Source organism: Mauremys reevesii, linkage group 2 (assembly GCF_016161935.1).
Source record: "Mauremys reevesii isolate NIE-2019 linkage group 2, ASM1616193v1, whole genome shotgun sequence".
NCBI lineage: Eukaryota > Metazoa > Chordata > Testudines > Geoemydidae > Mauremys > Mauremys reevesii.
This window is the reverse complement of record NC_052624.1, coordinates 261480983-261500775: the sequence shown is the minus strand read 5'-3', so window position 1 is coordinate 261500775 and position 19793 is coordinate 261480983. Positions and strand designations below refer to the sequence as shown.

The window sequence follows — 19793 nt, the reverse complement described above, 5'->3', positions numbered from 1 at the left end:
TCAGCAGCACCCATTGGACAAACTGCCGCACCCCTTCCTGGCTTTTTTGGTAACCCTCTTCCTTGAAATTATGTCCCAAATAGGTCAGCCAGGCTTACTAGTGTGGCCAAGCATCACTTATCCTTAGCTGAAGTAATGTTTACACATAGGATCTTTCAATGCCATTTAAAATATGAAATGCCTGCTGTGAAAACAATAGACATATTCAAGCATTATATCCCAGCAGAAATGAGAGAAATATGCCAAAGCTCCTATAGGTGCCTAATAGGTATAATTTTGTTAGTGATATGGTAACGTACAGCAGCTTTCCCTAGACTGCTGTGTAAAACAAAGAAGCGGTTGTCGGCCTTTCGGAATCAGATGTTAATGATATTTCATGTCTTTGTTGAGTCTGTGGAAAGCAGCTACTGCACCTAAAAGGGAAATGACTTCCATACCAACCTCCCCCAGCCAAAGTCGTTCCGATTGGGAAAACTGGACAGGGGCCATATTTATATTTCAAAAAGAGGTGTAAAGGAAGATTTCAAGACTGTATTGACTAAGCTGTCTTCTGCTCTCTTTACCCAAAGTTATATCTTATCATTGTGATGAAAGTTTTTAGTTCAGGGTATTATATATTTTTTTCCAAACATATTTGGAGTTTTGCTTACATTACATTCTTTCCTCAATGTGTTTCTGGCAAACAGTGAGTGTTTTCTTCATCTCGTATATTTTTGGAAGCATTTGAATCCAAAAGTAATATGTCTTCTAAATCTGGAAGAAGGCTTTTTATTAGTGTTGCCTGTGTGCTGCAGAGAGTAAATTGTCTGCCACAGCTCCATAGCAAACCGTGATTGTTGCTCTTTCTCAACTAGTCTGAAAGACTGGAGCCAGCCGAAAGGAGAGTTTCTTTAACTTTACTGCTGAAACTTCATTTTGCTGCACTACTGTATGTCTTCACTTCTGCAAACTTTTTTTCATTTGTTTTAAGAAGAGGTCTTAATTCCAATTCAAAACCCATCCAGAAAGGAGGGCCCCTTCGCACTAGATTCCAGCTGGTGGGGATTAGCCTAGTCCTTTTACCGGATACGTATCATTTTAATCTTAAGCCTTTAGACACTGTACAACATACTATTAAGTCTGTTACCAAATAAAACACTAAAAGGCTGATTCACTAAGGGTTACACACCCTTCACAGGGAAAAAACCTAACATTTACAAAGGGATAACTGCCAAAAATCACTTAAGTTTCACGTCTTTCCTATTTACTAAATCCCACATCCACCATGTGTACAGTAACGTCCTTCAAATATGCCCCTGGGAGATGTGCAATTCGAAATAAAGGGGAAGTTGGCCCACCAAAATATATTCTCAACTCTAAAGAGTGATTTTATATTAATTCACATTAGAAAATCTGAAAAATGTAAGTTATGTTATTCAGGCATAAAATTAAACCCACTAGGAGGTGTGAAGCACGTACTTGATGTTTAAGATAACTACCACTAAGTTTCCCATATAAGGGTTAGTGGTTAGAGCAGGAAACTAGGCTTTAGCACACCCAGGGGACTGATTTGCTGTGTGACTTGTGGCAAGTAACTTACACTAAATTTTTCAGACTAGGATGTCTGAAGCTAGGCATCTAAATATATATTTAAGCCCCTTATTTTCTGAGTTGTTGTAGGTGCTCAGGATCTCTGGAGGTCAGGCTACCTACTCAGGTACTTAACAGTTAATTTAGAGGCCTAACTTGATTCACTCTTGCTTAGGGTGACCAGATGTCCTGATTTTATAGGGACAGTCCCAATGTTGGGGTCTTTTTCTTATATAGGCTCCTATTACCCACCACCCTGTCTCCTGATTTTTCACACTTGCTGTCTGTTCACCCTACTCTTGCTTGAAAATTTTGGTTGTAAACATCTCTTGTCCCACATTTTGTCCATATATCAATGTATGGAATAAACACCTCTGATATTTGTCAAGTGCTTTGAAATCTTTGGATGAAGGGAATTATATATATGTAAAATATTCACACAGTTTGTAGTTCTTATATAGGCTTAGAGATATCACACTACATTCTATGCAGTCATTTAAGTTAGTATCAACTCTCATAAGTGCATTTTAAATTATGAATTTAATCTCAGGAGCAGCATTAGGTAGGCTCTGGCACCAATACTGTGAAAGAAACTAAACTGATAGTCTATGTTCCACAGTTAGAGTATTATAAATCATTTAGGGTTTTTTGTACCAGGGGACTTTTTGTTTTCAATATAAAAACCATATCTCCTTTGTTTTGGAGAAAATACCCCATTGTAGAAATGTGTAATGGAACATTCCATTAGCACTGACAAACAGTTTTGCTTCACACTAGCCAATCAGCTCTGTGCAGCATTCTGAGACATTTATTGTCTTGGAGGATTCAGAAAATCTGCCAGTATTGGGGGTTGAAGCTCACTTTGCAGATTTTTACTAAATTGCAGAATCTAAGTTTTCACCTGAGCAAGAAAATAAATTCCTCGTCATTTTGGTTGTGCAGATTAAATGTCAAATGGTACGTGGATACAATAGTATCTGGATGCATGCTTATCTGAGTCCGAAACAGTATAGAATAATTGTACTTGCATAACCTTTTCATATTAAAAATATTTTACAAAGATAAAGGATAAAATTCACCCCCGTGCTTTAAATCCTGAGATTAAGTAGCGCAGAGGCCTCTGTGGGTCTCTTGCAGAGAGGTGACTTTCACCTTAAGTAGTTAATCTATTAACACTCTCTCACACATGCCAAAAAAGGTAGGTATTGTTATCCCTGTTTTACACACGGGGAAATTGAGCTACCAGGGGAAGATTTTTTTCCCAAAGCCATAGAGGGATTTAATGTGTCAGAGCCAGGATTAAAACTCAGGTATTGTCACCATTCAGTCCTGTGCTCAAACCACACAATTGATCCTAACACAATTTTATAGCTAGTGTCATGATATTTCGCGTTTTCATTAAAGACCTAGCTTGAGGAGTTGAAACTGTGAGAATCTTTGCTTCCATATGTATACAAAAGAAGTTTCTAGTGCTAATGTTGTGGAGAAAAGCTTGAAAACATGATCCAAGTGCTCCCTGCAGTCTCAAAAGCCCAACAAGCAAATAAAAAGAACCCCAAATTCATTAAGATTTTTTAAATAAATATCCTGATCTTTAAGCGACTCTTGTGATTTTTTTTTTTTGAAGTCTAATGACAAGTATGGGCCTTTTTTTGCAGCATCCTTGGGCTGTTTTGGTGAGAAGTTGTGGTGTGAGGCATATACGCACAGCATCAGATTTGAACTAACTTTACTAATAACAAATAGGAAGAACAGTACATGACAACATCTTATAACTTGCTACAGCCATGAAATCACCATTAGGAGAAGCGCTATTACTTATTCCAGTACCTTACAATTTCCTCAACGAAATATCTCCAACTTTGCTTGTTTTTGCCTATCAGTGAAAAAACGGTATAAATTGCTTTAGTAATATTAAATAATATCTCGGCAAGGCTAATACTGAACTTACTGTAAACAACACTAAATACAATCTAAATTTATTTAAGTAATTGTACTTATGCACAGGTTACGGGGTCAGTGGATGCTTCTCTCTGGTTGCGTAACATTTGTTTGGAAGAGTCTCTGCGTGATCTCTTCCTAATTCTTCAGGTACAATTTCTTGACTTTGATGAGCTGCAGTATCTATATTCAGCTCAGGAAGTATCTGCAGTTTGTTCTTGTTTGCACTCTAAAAACAAAAAATTCCAAATGAAGACATGGGGAGAGGACGAGAGAACAAAACGTGTGATTGATGTTAGTCACATTGTTTAATGCATTAGTGGAAGGTACTCAGACACTATGATGATTAGTGCAATATAAGAACCTATACATAAAGCTGCAAGTCTGTCATGGAGGTTGCAGAAGTCACGGATTCCATGACTTGCTGCAACTTCCATGATTTCTGCAGCTGCAGCAGCCAGTGTGGCTGATCACAGAGCCACTTGAGCAGCTGACCGGGGCGGCCTCTGCTGGAGTAGCCCCAGAACCAGCCGTTCAGGCAGCCATGGGGCCAGTTGCACTGGCTGCTACTTAGGCAGCCCCGGGGACTGCCTAAGTAGTGGCCGGTCCAGCTCCAGCGGTCCTGGAGGCCGCCCTGGAGGCCTGAGCAGCAGGTGGAGCAGCAGCCCTGATGCAGTCAGGCCCCACTGCCAGAGCAGAGGCCATCTGTTGGTCCCTGGGACACCCAGAACCACAGCGCCCCGGAGGCCCCCCAGAGCAGCAGTACCCTAGGATGAGCTAAGGTTTACTCAGATGTATTTAGTCATGAACAGGTCACTGGCCATGATTTTTTGTTTATTGTCCGTAACCTGTGCATCACTTTTACTAAAATACCAGGACTATATCTTAGCCTTACCTGTACAGAACAGAAATAAAATTGTTAATGTTAGACCCAAGCATTTAGCCTAGCCATAGGAGGATGGATAGCATAGCGCTGTGATTAGATGTGTGATTCCATTTAATGAAGTCAGTTAATCAATGACCTGAGGTAAGTGCGAAGTATTATCTTCATTTATGTCCTCAGTGGAGTACCTTCTGAAAAAGAGATTCTTTCATTTGTCTAAGAGACCTTCTAGAGCTGTGGAAGTCTGAATGTGAATTCTTCTGGAGACCATTAGCATAGTTCAGCTACACAAGTTGCTAACAAGACATGATAAACAATTTTCATCCAGCTTCCTTTGCAGTATCCCATGACATGATTCATGTTAGGAACCATTAGGAAAGGGATAGATAATAAGAAACAAAATATCACAATGCTGCCATATAAATCTATGGTATGCTAACACCTTGAATACTGTGTGTATTCTGGTTATCCTATCTCAAAAAAGAATTGGAAAAGGTACAGAGAAGGGCAACAAAAATTTGTAAGGGTATGGAACAGCTTCTATATAAAGAGAGATTAAAAAGACTGGGACTTTTCAGCTTTGAAAAGAGATGACTAGGAGGGGATTGATAGAGGTGTATAAAATTGTAAATGGTGGGGAGAAAGTGAATAAGGAAGTGTTATTTACTCCTTCATATAGCACAAGAACCATGGGTCTCTTAATGAAATTAATAAGCAGCAGGTTTAAAACAAACCAAAGAAAGTACTTATTCACACAACATAGTCAACCAGTGGTACTCATTGCCAGAGGATGTTGTGAAGGCCAAAACCATAGCAGGGTTCAAAAAGGAGTTAGATAATTTCATGGAGGATAGATCCATCAATGACTAGTAGCCAAGACGCAACCCCATGCTCTGGGTGTCCCTAGTCTCTGATTGCCAGAAACTGGGAGTGGACAACTTGGGGGAGTATGGATCACTTGATGATTGCCTGTTCTGTTCATTCCCTCTGAAACATCTAGCAGTGGCCACTGATGCAAGATACTGGTCTAGAAGGACCATTGTTCTGACCCAGTATGGCCATTCTTATGTTCTATATCCCAGAACATGAGACCACAAGGAGTGAAACCCAATTATTTCAAGTGATTCTTGAAATAATCAGGTGATTCAGAGTCAATAATCAGGTAGTTACATAGTTGAGAGGATTGCTCTTTCTTTTTTTTTTTTTTAGAACATCTAAGAGCATTGTTGGCTTTCAGTGAAATGTTGGACTCACAGGCATGGCTTGTGGCATTTCAATACAATACAAGAAGCAGTAGGGAGTGAGACCTCTTTAATTACTTGATTTAGATTCTCAAATGATGTACAATGATAAATTAATGTGCACACAGTGGTATCAGATAGTGGGAGAGGGCCAGACAGAAAATATCTGTAATGTATAAATTCAGGATTTGGAGGGTAAATCCCTGCAAAATTAAACAAAATGCTCAAATGAACAAATGTTCTTAGCAAATCAAGAGTCTGACAAAATGGTGGATTAGAATGGTGGATCGGGCTGATTAGGAAATAACTGTCTAAGCAGAAGAAAGTCGTACCCTTGTCTCCACTACCCCAAAAAAGTCAGTCTTGGTACATTGGGTCAAGTTCATTGCTGGGGTAACTCCATTTGTCTTCAGATATGAATTTGGTCCATTTTTCTTATGCTGAATCCCAGGATGGAAGGGACTGCTTACTGACTCCTGGAGTTTTTTTTAAACTGTCACTAGACAGTTAAGTGCTTTTCAGAATTTGCAAAATGCTTCCTCAATCACTCAGAAGCTGATGCAAATTCATAAGAATGAATTCCTTTAAAAGGAAAGGAGTTTCCTGGATTCTGACCTGCTAACAGGTTTCATCCATGCAGTGTCATTGGTCAGGCCTCTTGCAGAACACTACTCACATTTAAAGTATAATGGGCTTGATTCTTCTTTCACTTACACTGGAGTTTAAATGGGATGAGGACAAATCCCTATAAGTATATATCCTTTATGGTTGCATAGATGAGGTTTCCGGCTGACACCAGTCTTCTGCTGCTCCATGGAGATCAAGATCCCAAATAAGCAAACTTCTTCCATGAAGCCTACAAGAAATTAGTTAGCTAAGACCTTAAATAATTTAATTTCTAAAATGGAAAAAGCAGCATAAATTTTACCAGGATGTAAACTAGCCAGAGGTGAGTAACTGCTTAATATTTATTGATATTAATTACCCCGTCCTCCCTCTCTTTTATCACCACCATTTCCAGAATTAGTTTTAAAGCTCTTTGGGTCAGGGGACATGTCTTTTATTTACATTGTTAGGAATTTAACATGCTTTTGGGGTGGTGCAAAAATATGTGGTAATGGTAATAAATAATATAGCTGCAGTAGCCTGTTTCCAGCATAAAAGGAATGGCATCAGCCATAGTTCTAAATAAACTATAGAAATCTCAAATCCTTCATGGGAGAGTTATAATCATTGTATTCCTCCCCAAAGAAGATGTATTTGGCCCAAGAAGAATCCTCCACTTCCCTATGATCAAGTAGAACTCCAGATTATCATCTGCCAGGGACCAGGCTGGTACAGGGCGGAGCAGTTTACCCTTCCCTGTGCCACCTTCAGGGAATCCAGCCTCTATATAGAGTATTTTATACAGGTCACTTGATTCATCACTGAAATGCAGCAAATCTTATACCACCACCATTATGCAAGTTTTTAGGAGAAGTCAATAATTCAATCAGTTAAACTTATTAAAGTTATTTTGAACTTTTTCAGCATTTAAAATAAAGGAACCTTCAAAATTTAAAAATATTCTATTCACATTTCTTATTTTAGCTTTGTTCAAACTAAGGATTACATTATGGCCAGTCACTGCTGCCTAAAAATACATCACCTCTTAGAAATACCTTTTTTTTCAACCATTTTTTTAAATAAAAACCTGTATTAAATACTAGCTGGAATATGAACAAATATACAATAGTGGCCAACATGATGTGTAATGTGATCTGTTCTTATTTAATGGATTTCTAACCAAGAAAATGGCCAAAAGTGAGTGAGTACAGTGCAGGTGTCAGCATTTATAAACTCTCATAGTCATAGGATGGATTACTGTCCACTCATTTTTCATATCACACTGTTCACTATGATGTATTTTTTTAAAAAAGCAACCTTGATTGTAATAAAATATGGGGGAATCTGCCAAGTAACCTATTCTGTTATCACAATACAATTCTTTTCCTTCTGACAGCTGTTGATCCTATTAATTTTCATCTTTTGAATGGTAAATTAACAGGGTATTCTGGACTAGGAAGGATGCAGTCTCTCTATAAAGATTAAACTTTATAGTACAATGATGACTGCTTGAGTGAAAAACAAATTCAGTTGACAAAATGGGATTTATAGGGTTCAAGTCTCTTGTTCTGTGTAGCATGGAAACAATATGTCTATTTCCTATTTCACCACACCCTTAGTAGGTAAATAAATCAAGTGTGGTTTCATCTGTCAGCAAAGGTCTAGAGGACACAGCAGTTAAATACAGCTTCCAGATTGATACAGATGCTGGGATTCTGAATCAAGCACTGCCTGATATGTCATCACTTCTTAGCTGTTTTCATTCTCTGTTCTTTTAAGGATTCAAAATCACAGAAATATAAGTCTGGAAAAGACCTCAAGAGGTCATCTAGTCCATCCCTCCATGCTGAGGCAGGACCAAATAAACCTAGACCATTCCTGACAGATGTTTGTCCAACCTGTTCTTAAAAGCCTGCAATGATGGGGATTAGTGCTTAACTATCCTTATAGTCAGAAGATTTTCCTTATATCTAACCTAAATCTTCCTTGCTGCAGATTAAGATGATTATTTCTTGTCCTATCTTCAATAGACATAGAGAACAATTGATCATTCTCCTCTTTATAACAGCCCTTAACATATTTGAAGACTGTTATCAGGTCACCCTGGGTGCACCTCTCCCATCCCAGACCTGCTGGGGCCAGGGGAAAGGTGCCTATCCTGCAGTCCCAGTCCCAGAGCTCCCACACGGGGACAGGCAGCTCTCCCCTCCAGCCCAGATGCTGCTGCAGAGAGAAAGCACTGGGGGGAGTCCTCTCTCCCCGCAGTAGCCTTGGAGCACCCTCCTGCACCCCAAATCCCTCATCCCTGGCCCCACCCCAGAGCCTGCACCCCCAGCTGGAGCCCTCACCCTCTCCCACATCCCAACCCCCTGCCCCAGCCCTGAGCCCCTCATCCCCGGCCCCACGCCAGAGCCTGCAGTGGTAGCCAGAGCCTTCACACCCCTGCATCCCAACCCTCTGTCCCACCCTTGAGCCCCCTCTCAGAAGAACCCCTCGGCCCCACCGCCACACTGCCCTTCTCTGTTTCAGACTTGAGTCCTGTTTAAATGAGTTAGCCCTGGGCTTTCACAGGGATTTTTTAAATTACCGTGAGAAGTTTCAGGACTCTTCTGCATGTTACAAAGGTCCTGATTCTGCTACCCTTACTCGCTTTTACTGAGCAAGTAGTCCCACTCACATCACCTAGGATGCAATTCCCTCTGATAGAAAAGTGTAGGAGTGAACGACAGAGAGGTGTGTAAGAGTGTCTGAATCTGGTCCAAAGCAATTTCATGATTCTATCATTTTCTACCATGGGTTGTGATATACTGTCTGGAGTGGCTCACAGCCATGAGTGTCTAGCTCAGGACAGACTCAAAAACAGGGCAGACATCCCAAACTGGTGGTAAATTCCATAATCTGATTTTACCAAGCCAGTAACAAATGTGAACTCTTGTATTACTATAAATAGCCTTACCATAGAGACACAGATAGACTGGAGAATCTAAGAGGACTATCTTGCCACCCAGGCAAACTGGATTTAGTAATAAATGGTCACTTACACCCAAAATCACATAATATTCAGGTTGCTTCCAGTCCCAAGGGACTAGCCACTTATCCCAGATCTATTGGTACTCTAGATCTTACACCAAAGACAATGCCATAGCCAATCCTGTAACAAACTATCTAAAGATTTATTAACTAGGAAAGATAAATAATAGATGTATGTGTAAGTTAAAGCAAGCAAACATACACACAAATGAGTTGCAACCTAAATCTTAAGAGTGATAGAGTTGTAGTGATCTGTCAATTCAAAGTGTCTTTCAGGACAGACCCAGTAGGTAGCTCCTGGGGATCTCTGGCTTCAGTTTGGTGGTCTGGCCCTGTGAGAGTTTAAACAGCAAAGAGATAAAAAGTTTCCTCTGTCTTTGGCCAGGTCTACACTACAGACCTATACTGGTATAACTACCTCGCTCAGGAGTGTGAAATATATAGTTATACTGACCTAACCCCTCGTGCAGACAGGGCTATGCTTCTCCCATTGACAAAGCTACTGTGGATTAATTATGTTGACGGCAGAAGCTCTCCTGTCTACACAGCACTTCACTAAAGCACTACAGCTGCACCAGTGCAGCTGCGCCACTGTAGCACCGTACATGAAGACAAACCCTTTGTTTTATTTCCTTCATTCAGCCTTCAAGTCCATAGGACAAGTTTATTTGCACACATTATTTCCACGGTTCAACAGGGCCATGAACCAATCCTTTCTATTGCAATGTTCCTTGATGACCTGTCTGATTCTGATAGTTCTTCTGGATGGGCAGGAAGGGAGGGGGAAAACTCTTCCCAGCTGGGTTCACAAGTTTAGAGCAAACATTTTTAAAGTTATAAAGCAAAACGTACATATTTCCTTACAGCATGGAAAACAGACACTACAAATAAGATTAATGCATGCAGCAACTTACAAACAGTCTATAGAGTTGAAACACTAAATACGTTCTGATAAGGCTAATACATATTTTGAGCAACATGAACACATAAGTGAACTTGTCTCCAGCTATGAGTTTGTTAATTCTTAGCTAAAGCCTGGAGCTTTAGCAAGAACTGCCATCTGGCCTGCTAGCATTGCAAGCTGAGTGTAAACCTTTTTCCTCTCTTCCATTTGCCACAAAATCTCATATACATGGGTTTTACAATACTGTAAGTCCACGGACTGGTTGCAATTGAGATCAGAATTGGGAGTAGGAAGAAAGCAATGACATAGACATAAATAGATTTTCTACCAGGCATTTCTCAACCATCCACGCTAGTGTCAGGAAAACGAGAGGGGAATGTTGTTAGATGCAGAATATCCCCTTCTTTTACTATGGTAGTAGAGGGGAAATTGGTTAGTTATGCTCATTTGAAAACATAGCCTTAGAATCAAATCTTCAGTTCATTCTTGGGTACAAAGTGATGAAGGGTAAAATCACCATCAAATAGCTTTTAATGTGTTAATTACATAACAGAATTTGGGAAAACAACATAAACATATTTGAGATAGAATTCATCCACTATTATTTCTCCAGCTGTATTTCCCTTCTTGTCCTCCTCAGCAACTTCTCTAGAACAGACGCTTCCCCATAAATTACAATAGCCAAACAATTTAAATTATTATGTGCTGAGATAGAGAGTCATTTTATGTCTGACCTACTTATTAAAATTACATTCTGAGAACTAATGGCATAATTACTCTTATAATTAGTAAAATAAAAAAATCTGAAATTGCTCAGAGTGGGAGTGATTACTGATATGATCAAGCATTACATTTTTTTAAAAAGGAATATTTCCTTGCACCACATCATTAGCTCCATATGTTTCAAAGTGAATGGAGACACGCCTGCAGTGACTACATTTAAACAATTATATCTCATCTCCGCCTTAGCATTTGATTCAATCGTTGTTGATAAACCTTCATTCTTACTTGTCTATAACTGGGAAAATGTACACTTTAACTTCTTATAGTTACTAAAACATCCTATTACAGTAGTGATGTTTTCCTCAGATAAAAGAAGTATTCTAAGATATGTGGCAATGAAGTAAGAAGGTCAGTTTTCAGAAGGGACTTATTTCAGTAAAGCACCAGGGACTCAGGAATGCAAGTTGGGTCCAGGCTGCTTCCACATAAATCTCTAGCAACTCAGCATATAATACTGGCCTTTGTGCATGCTTAGTAGAGATCTCTTTCCTACAACCCTGCCTGCTGTGTAATTTATTGCTAATGAAACAGGTATCACAAGAGTAAGATGTAAAAGCTGGTACTAAAGGATCTGAGCTCACTATAGGTTCCATGGTCCATGCGAGAACTACTTATTTCTTTCTTCTGATTTTTTTCTATACTACTTCCTAATTCTGCTAACGATACTTACTTTGAATAGTACTTTACTGCGTAAAGACCCCCGACTGACAGTATTAAATCTGACCCATACGAATCAGGACTGTATTAGTGTGTGCATCTTGTGTCCTTTCATATTATTTCCTACCTATAAATATATACCTCGATTGTGCTATTTGGTTGATTTGACTGTGCAACACATAGGGATATTTCTCTCTCAAAATAGATAGGCCTTCGGGGGAAAAGTATTTTTCAGTTTACATACTGTATATTATACCCATTTCGTTAACACTTTTTATGTTTATTTCCTTGAGCATGTCTAGCATAGAACTAGATATAGAAAATATTTTTATTACTGAATTAAATGGAGGGGAAAAAAAACCTTATCTGGATTATTTTTCTAATCCATCTATTTTATCAATCTACCTATATCCATGTTTTTATACCCTGCCTATCACTGTAGGATGTGAGCTACTGAGATCCTCAAGGGGATAAGTCAATGTTTTACAGGAAAATGTCTTTGCACATCTTGAGTTGTATCCAAGTCACATAAGTCCAACAAAAGAGGTGCAGATGCCATGCAAAAGGATGTAACTTATCCAAACAAGTGAGTGACTTATTCTGTAAACATATAGTCTCCTCTTTTAATAACATAGACATTCTTTCCCAAATGGATGTGCATAGACTTTAGGATCAGAAGGGACTATCAGGGCCATGTAATCTGACCTCCTGCACATTACAGGCCATAAAACCTCACCCGCTCACTCCTGTAATAGACCCCAACATCTGGATGAGTTACTGAAATCATGATTTAAAGACTTCAGGTTACAGAGAATCCATCATTTACACTAGGTTATACCTGCAAGTGACCCATGCTGCAGAGGAAGGTGAACCCCCCTCCTGCAGGGTCTCCGCCAATCTGACCATGAGAAAAATTTATCCCTGACCCAAAATATGGCAATTAGTTAGACCCTGCACATGTGCACAAGACCCACCAGCCAGACACCTGAGAAAGAGCCTTCCCCACCTAGTGTCCCATTACTAATCTGCATGAGTCAGAATGGTCTCTGAGCAGCTTTAATTCACATACCGCCTTGCCTCATGCAATTTACTATAGTCAAACACAAAACACATTACAAATACAGAGAAAACAAAGTGAAAATACGTCACAGAGTTGAATCTTTTATCCATATTATCATTTAAAAACAAATGTAATATTACATTCCTACTTTTCATTTTCTTTGCATCCTTTAAACTTGAACAAGATATACAAATAAATTTATTTTCAATAGCTCAAATTAAGAAGAATCTGTTACCTTAATTGATAACTAAAAATACACATTACATCAAAGGTATGCAATCAATATTAGAATCATAGAACCATAGGGTTAGAAGGGACCATAAGGATCATCTAGTCTAACCACCTGCCAAGATGCAGGATTTGTTGAGTCTAAACCATCCAAGACAGATGGCTCCAGTCTCCTTTTGAAAATGTCCAGTGAAGGAGCTTCCACAACCTCCCTAGGCAGTCTGTTCCATTGTCCTACTGTTCTTACAATTAGGAAGTTTTTCCTGAGATTTAAGCTAAATCTGCTATGTTGTAGTTTGAACCCATTGCCTCTTGTCCTGCCCTCTCTGGCAAGAGAGAACAACTTTTCTCCATCTTTTTATGGCAGCCTTTCAAGTACATGAAGACCGCTATCATGTCTCCCTCTTAATCTCCTCTTTTCTAAACTAAACATATGCAGTTACTTCAGCCTTTGCTCATATGGCTTACATTCCATCCAGAGACGAACATAACTCTTGGTGGGGGTGGGGTGGGGAGATGAGGCACAATTTAAAGGTTTGGGGAGAGGCATATGATCATCCTATGCATCACCTCTGGCCTCTTTCCCCTGCATCTCCCAGACCCGCTCCAAGCTGGCACCACCTTTCCCCCACTCCTCTCACAGTTCCTTCCCCACTTACTTCTCCTATTGCCTCCCTGCTGTGGGTGCAGCATGGGCTGCAGCAGGCTACGGACACCTACTGCCGAGTAGGTAACTGCGGTTGTAGGCAAGGAAGGGACAGGACTCAGAGGGCTTCCCCATGCCCCCTCTGGCAGAGCTATGTTGCAAGCCCCATCTCTCTTCCCTGTTGTGGGCACCTCCTAGGAGAACGCAGCAAAAGAACTAGGTGCCTATACTTTTCCCAGGCATGTCCCCCTCAACTGCCCTCAGCCCAACTCCCAGCCTGCCAAAGTTGCCTCTGATTCCATCCCTTTAATCATCTTTGTTACTCACCTCTGGATCCTTTCCAGTTTCGCTACATCCTTTCTATACATTGGTGACCAAAATTAGACACTGTACTCCAGCTGAGGCCTAACCAGTGCTGAGTAGAGTGGTACTATCACCTGCCATGGCTTGCATGCTTTGCCTCTGTTAATGCAACTCAAAAGTCTATTTCCTTTTTTTTGGAACAGCATCACATTGCTGACTCATGTTGAGGTTGTGATCCACCACAACTCCCAGATCCTTCTCAGCAGTGTTGCTGCCAAGCCAGTTATCCCCCATTCTGTATTTGTGCATTTGGTTTTTCTTCCGTAAGTGTAGCACCTTACATTTGTCTTGGTTGAATTTCATTTTGTTGTCTATAGCCCAGTTCTCCAATTTATCAAGATCCCTCTGAATTTTAGCTCTATCCTCTAAAGTGTTGGCAACTCCCCCAGCTATGTCTCATCTGCAAATCTGATCCATATGCTCACTATTCCTGCATCCAGGTCATTAATAAAGATGTTAAACATCTTCAGACCCAGAACGGATCCCTGTGGAATTCCACTTGAGACCTCCCTCCAATCCAACATCATTCCATTAATAGTTACTCTTTGTTTGCAGTTGTTTAACCAATTATGTATCCACTTAATGGTAGTTCCACCGAGCTCTCATTTTTCCAGCTTACTTATCAGAATGTCATGTGGGACTGTGTCAGAATCCTAACTGAAGTCAAGGTATATTATGTACACTGCATTCCTCTTATCCACCAAACCAGTTACCCCATCAAAAAGGAAATCAAGCTGGTTTGACATGATTTATTCTTAGTAAATCCATGCTGACTGTTAGTGATTACCCCTTCATTCTCCAGGTATTCACAATTTGAATGTTTTATACATTGCTCTAGTAGCTTCCCAGATACCAAAGTCAGGCTGACTGGTCTATAGGTCCCCAGCTCCTCCTTTCCCCCCTTTTTAAAGATGGGTACTATATTAGCCCTTCTCCAGTCTTCTGGGACCTTTCCTGTCATCCATGAGTTTGCAAATATCATTGCCAGTGATAAAATTTCTTCAGATAATTATTTCAGTACCCTGGGGATGAATAGCATCAGTCCCAGCTGACTTGAATTCATTCAAATTGGTCCAAAGATCTCTGATGTGTTCTTTACTTATCTCTATCTGCATCCCTTCTTCTTTATTATCTATGGTAACTTTGCTAGGAGATATATCATGAAAAACAAACAAAAATTAAAGCAAATTGCATTTAAACAAAATTAAGGTAGCCCCATTAAGAAAAATGATACATGAACTTATGCAAAACTTCAAAGATACATGTATCCCTTTTAAAACTACCACTGACTTTCAAACTTTAATTTAAGATCAGTCTTAATGATTTTCTTCCTTTTTCTGTCCCAAACAGCACTTAGATAACATTGCTTCTTACTACTGAGTTGGAAATAAATACATGTAAATTACATATCAAAACGTTAGTCCACTGGAGCAGTGTGTTTATTTTAGATAGTACTTCAGGTGTGTTGCTTGTGGAAATGAAATTGCTGGGATCAATAATGCTCTCATCTTCTCCTCTGCTCTTACTTTAGTCCCATCTCAGTCTCTGAAGACAGCTGCCACTCTACACATGTTCAATATCAAGTACCCTCTTTCTCTTCTCTACTGATTTAATATTTAGATTGCATGTGCCTAAAGTTAAGCATGTGCCTAAATGCTTTGTTGAATAGGGATTGACTGCTCAATTTGGACTCTAAACCTGAAACAATTTTAAAGCAATTTTTGTATCTAAACCAGTTGGACACCAAGGTAATAGGTTCCTTAGAACTATGATAGAGTAGATAGGCACATGTAGATAAAATTATATTTTCTATCTCCTATAGAACTTATATGGCTCCTTCCCCTTAGCGTTGGAGCCTCTCCTTCCGCTTAGCGTTGGAGCCTCTCCCAATTCTTCAAAAGTAGAAATAATCTCTTTCTTCTTTCTAGTTTGTAGAAGCAATGGCTTGATTAATGTATGGGTTGTTTCTTTGCTTGTTTATATTTGTGTCTGAGTGAATGAGTGTTTAGGGTGGGTTCCGTGCCTCAGGGAGTTGAGAAATGATTGAGGAAAAGCTAAGTCATAGAGAGGAGTTTTGTATATAATCAAATGAAGGTGGTGGAGTCTGTGGTCATGCCTTGCAGAAGTGAATTCCATAGTTGAGGACCAGCTCCTGTGAAAGCTCGGGCTCCTGCACTCAGGAGCCTGCTGCTATTGGCTGATAATTTCATTGTTCCAGTAGAACATATCTGTCATGGGGCATCATGGTCCAAGAGGAAGAGGTGATTTCTCAAAAGCTAGGGCCAGTCCCACAGAGATGTTTAATATCACCACAGATTAATTACCATAGCTTCTCTGCTCTTATGGTCAGATTGTGCCTGAGTTCTGTGAGGATAGTACCCTACATGAAGTGGTCAAATGCAACAGGGGTCCTTACCTTCAGGAAGCAACACTCCATAGATCTACTGATGCCAGCATGAGCCTCCCCAGGGGGTATGGATGACCAAACCAGGTGGAAAGGGGAAATGATGCTGCCCTCTCTGAGGCACTGCTTTCTACCTTGGCGCTCCAGGAGACCTGAGGCCTCCTTTAAACACAATGCCTCTTAGAGCTCCTGCATGGGCAGTGAACTATCCCAAGTGTGGGGCTGTGGCTGCATTCCCCAATCAACCCCCAGAACAACATTTCTGGTTGTTTTGACGCTTCCTTAATGAAGTCCACTGAGCTGTGGGTAAGATGGTAAATCCAGCAGCACAAAACCACTCTAGGCTGCAGGCCAGCTTTTCAAAAATCAATCTTCAAACCTCTCTGTTTGATGTGCTACATAAACAATACAGAGGTTTGCCAGTTTTAAATGTTTTCTACTTCATGGTCTCTACAGGAGAAATAAACTCTTCTCTCCTCAAAGGCTCTTCGAAATAGGTGTTTACAGGGTAGATAATTCAATGTATCAGGTACATAATATAGTGCAAAAAAACAGGTCAAAAGGTCAAATGGTCACCCTGGTCTTCAGCAAGTGAAGGGGGGCAAAGAGCAGTGGATTTGGGTAGAGGGGGAAGTGCTGGCTCTGATATTCTCTTCTTTCCCTCCAGTCCTATTGGGATCAGGGACTGCAGGTAGCAAAAGGTGGGAGGGATGGAGTTGAGGATACAGCTTCTGTCCTTGGCCTTCTCCCACCCTCCTGTAGACTGTTATTGTAAATTAATGCTCACTCCCACAGCATTTACTTGTATCATTGTTCCCTCACTCCTCCAGGAGGGTTGTTTGAGGCTAGGAACACTATGGGAGCATGACTGCTGTGGCTGCAAAGAGACTGGGGATGCCAGGAAGCAAAGATTGTCTTGGCACTGTGTAGTGTAAAGGGCTAGGATAGTACCCCATTAAAAAGTTTGTGAGCCCTCTAGTGATACTGCTGTGTTGTATGTTTTAGAAGCGGCCAGATGCCAGCCAGAGCTGCAGGATCTGTGTAGTTAGGCCTTGAATGTTTGTGCATTGTTCGTAAATACAGTTATTTGGAACCCAGCTGTGCCCTGGTGGTTTGTTCACATCATTGTTTTGTAAAGTGCAAGAGCCACAAAACTTTGTTTGCATGAGGAAGAAAGGGTATTAAACACAAGACAACAAACCTGTTTTTGAAATCCTAGTGTACACAGTGCAATTTCTCTTCCACCAGCTAATGTGTCAAAACTTGCCCTACATACACTAGGATTTTAACATGTCGGCTATTGTATATTTAAAACATACTTCCCCACTCTACAGTACATATAACCCATCTAGCTGGCTGTGGCCTGCAGTAAATCTGCCAGGATGTAAAGGTTTGAAGGGGGTTGAACTTTTCTCCCATTCCACGAGAGGAGAAAATATCACCTTTCCAATGGAACTATCAGGCAGAAACTCCACAAGCACAAAACTCACTGACTTTCTCATACACTATGCAGAATTAATCCACTGAGGGGACAATTTGGCTATTATTGCATACTTAGCTGGCCTATCATAATAGCACCAATGATTTCTTGCCAACTCTTAACACACTTTTCTAACACAGCTTCTTTCACATCCTTTCTTATTTTCTCTTATCTGCTATCTTAAAATAAAAAAACGCATGGAAATTCACAGGGAAAAAAATCTATATTTATTTAAATAACATTAAAGCTGGGCTGGAATATACCAGGTCTGGCATTAAGTACAGTACAGGCAAGTGACTGCTTAAGGGAAGGCCTCCAGGGAAGCCTCAGTAGCTCTCTGCCCCACCTCCCATTATGGATTTCCCTCCATGTCAGTAGCAACCTGCCACCATATCACCAAAGACCGATGAGTGAACGGTAGGGAGAGGGGGGTATCATCAAATGTACACTGTTTCATAACCATATTTGTATATATTTGCTTTTTTATTATTATTCGAAGTAGATCAAGTAAAAGACAACTATCCCTATCTATCCTCTACTTACCCACCATTAATTGTTTGCTATTTTAACTCTCAATCCATGTTTGCATGTCCACTCTGTCAGCTTGAATTGGACAGGAAAAAAGCACCAGTTCAGAGCATTTCTTCTAGTGTTTTAGGGCTTGATTTCCCTCACATACAGTCTTGTATATCAGGAATAACTCTACTGAAGCCAGTGGAATTAAACCCTTGTTTATGCTGATGCGTGAGAGTCAGGCCTCTGATGTCCAAAGCTCTGCTCTCTTTCACTAGCCAGGATCAGAAGCCCAGCCTCAATTTTTCCTTCACCTTAAGAGATCCTGTCCTTTAGATTTTGAAGGTGAAGCAATCTCAGCCACTGTGGCCTCTCATATTTGGTATTCTTATTTTACAGGGGTGCTGGCTGAAATGCTAGAGTCCAATAAAGGCTGCACTGGATCCAAGGAAATGCATTCTGTGGTGTTGAAATATTCAGATGCTATGATGATGAGGCCAGAAAGGATGGTGCATAAAGATGTGATCAGCACCCTCTATAATTTATACATGTGTGCTGACTTGGCCTCAGAGACCCCAGCCAGCTGCTGAAATGAATGATCTCTTCAGGAAATGGTGTAGCAGAGGAGGGGAGGTGAAGTTCGGTGAGGGGGAGGTCTGGGCAGGCCAGGATGTGGGATCACAATAAAGCTGCTTTTGCAGCATTAACATGGCCAGTCCTGAAGCATTCCAGAATTTGTCCCTAAATGTTTAATGAAACTGCTAAAAAAAAAAAAAGCAAAAATAGAATTCAACAAGATAGACAAAATATGTCCAGCTAAATAGCTGATAATTATTGATATTGTTCCATTCTGAGCCAGTACCACAATTCAAACTAAAAACTGGGAGATCATTTTGTTGTTAATTTTAATTGGCTTCCTTTTCACAATGGATCAGAGAAGCCTAATAAATGGATTTCTAGTCGACAGATGATTTTTAACATCATCAGCTCAATAACTAAAACAAGACACACAGTCTCTCTTACATTTAGTTGGAAGCAAATGGTTCCTCTACAGAAGGAACAATAGATAGAGACAGAAAGGGTTTGATCTGCCTTAAATGATAGATGTTCTTCTCTAGTAGATGCCTTTTCCTTTTCAGTCCTCCCCAACCCCTGGCTTGACAGGCATGTTGTCCTGTTTGTTTTCAATCTTTATTTTCTTTCCCTGATACCAGGTTGAAGTCTGACTAGCCTAAGCAGTTAAGTGTGTTTTCTGAAAGGAGTTTGTACAGGTTTCCTTAGCAACAAGAAGCACGCAAAATGTTTCTCCTCTGAGTGGACTTTTTCCTTTTCATTTTAGCAGGTTTCATAGAGATATCAAGGAGAGAGGTACTGGTTAGGTTCAAATTAATAAGGTAAACTGAAGCGAAAGGAATGGTGACAGTGTTTGGTTAATTTCTGAACAATACTGTACCAAGTTGCTCCTGCTTTCAGTGTTGCTGTTAG

General features: G+C 40.3%; 1 long non-coding RNA gene across 1 annotated transcript in view; it reads left to right on the top strand.

Moving 5' to 3' along the window:
• Positions 1-18980, top strand: part of LOC120398757 — a 52040-nt gene extending 33060 nt beyond the window's left edge. Inside the window, exons 2-3 of the long non-coding RNA XR_005594680.1 lie at positions 12057-12200; positions 18708-18980. This is a non-coding gene — a long non-coding RNA (uncharacterized LOC120398757). The remainder of the gene's footprint in view (positions 1-12056; positions 12201-18707) is intronic.
• Positions 18981-19793: the final 813 nt, after the last annotated feature.